Source organism: Gossypium hirsutum, chromosome A01, assembly GCF_007990345.1.
Source record: "Gossypium hirsutum isolate 1008001.06 chromosome A01, Gossypium_hirsutum_v2.1, whole genome shotgun sequence".
NCBI classification, from domain to species: Eukaryota; Viridiplantae; Streptophyta; class Magnoliopsida; order Malvales; family Malvaceae; genus Gossypium; species Gossypium hirsutum.
The window spans coordinates 83,342,109-83,343,542 of record NC_053424.1 but is presented as its reverse complement, the minus strand read 5'-3'; the positions used below and the strand labels follow the sequence as shown (position 1 = coordinate 83,343,542).

The window sequence follows — 1,434 nt, the reverse complement described above, 5'->3', positions numbered from 1 at the left end:
TGGCTTAAGAAAGTAAAAAGCCATCAAACTTTTTCAAAAAAAACAATTAAGTCTCTGTTTTTTTTTTTGCACTCATTTGGGTACTTAAACTTTTAAAATGCATAAAAAATTCCCTCAAACCTTTTCGAAGAAAACAATTAAGTCCCTACTTTTTTTTGCACTCAATTGGGTATTTGAACTTTCAAAATGCATCAAAAAGACCCTCAAACTTTAAAAAAAAAGCAATTAAGCTCCTGCTTAGAAAAAAAATTATAAAAAATTAGAATCAATAAAAGCTATAAATATTATTAAATTTTAATAAAAATTCATTAAAAATTAGAAAAATATAAAAATCGTAAAAAAATATAAAAAATTATAAAATTTTATAAAAATCGTAAAAAACTATAAAATATATAAAAGTATTAAATGTTGGTCCCAATTCATTCCTGGTCCAGACATTTAGAATCCAAAATATAAAAACAAACCCATTAACCACTTAAACCAAACTCTAGGCCCAGTACATAAATAACCCAACACCCAAATCAGTTGACCCAGGTACCAGCAAACCCCAAACAACAGCAGTCCTCGCGCCGCACGCCTCTCACCAGCGTCCCACTCCGCCACGCCTCTCGATTCCGAGATTTTCGCAGCTATACCTACAACAAGAAAAGACACAACAATAGAATATTTTCATTGTATCTCTAAGCTATAAAAGGCCATTGTAAACAATGAAAAAAGGGGGAAAAAAGAGTTTTTTACGTGGGAATCAAGAGAAATACAGAGAAATATACTAGATTTCTGAGTAAACTTTTAATACCATCCAATAGATTCAAAGGTGATTATAGTTTCTTTTCAAGGTTTTTAGCCCTTTGTTGTGCATCTACATTTTTTTCCCTTTCTTTTTCTTTCTTTTGAAAATAAACAAACAAAGTTTTAAAAGAGAAATGAGGGCTTACCTAGTTTTGATCCGTGAACCAACGGTGGGGTGGAGGTGCGTGGCACCGATGATCCTCCATGGTGGCACAAACTAGGTTGAATTCCTAGCAAAAATGGAGAGGGAGCAGGGAAGAAGAAGCATTCTGCTTCTTTTTGTTTGAAAAACAATAGAAATAAAAAATAAAATGGGTCCTTAAAAAATGGCAGAACCATTCAATAGTTTTTAAAGTGGTAGGGCCCACGTGTTTTGCCCTTAAAGGGTCAATTTGTGCATCAGGTCCCCGTACATTTTCTTGTTGCCCAAATCTGCTTCACTTTTGTTTTTGAATTTCACTCAGCAATTTTGTGCAGCTTTTAATTTGGTCCATATTAAATGCTAGGTTTAGGAATTCAGGTAAATTACATTTTTAAACCCCCTTGTTCCACGCACGCTTCAATGAGGTCCTCCTTTCCCCTTTTATTTGTGTTTTACCCCCGAACTTCCGTTTTGATTCCAATTAAGCCCTATTTTGTTTATTT

The 1,434-nt window shown here is 33.5% G+C and overlaps 1 long non-coding RNA gene across 1 annotated transcript; it reads right to left on the bottom strand.

Annotated features, from left to right (window-relative positions):
* Positions 1–345: 345 nt before the first annotated feature.
* Positions 346–1,189, bottom strand: LOC107939378 (uncharacterized). Its single transcript, XR_001695111.2, has 2 exons — positions 936–1,189; positions 346–635 (listed from the first exon to the last, which is right to left on the bottom strand). It is a non-coding gene; the product is annotated as an uncharacterized lncRNA (long non-coding RNA).
* Positions 1,190–1,434: the final 245 nt, after the last annotated feature.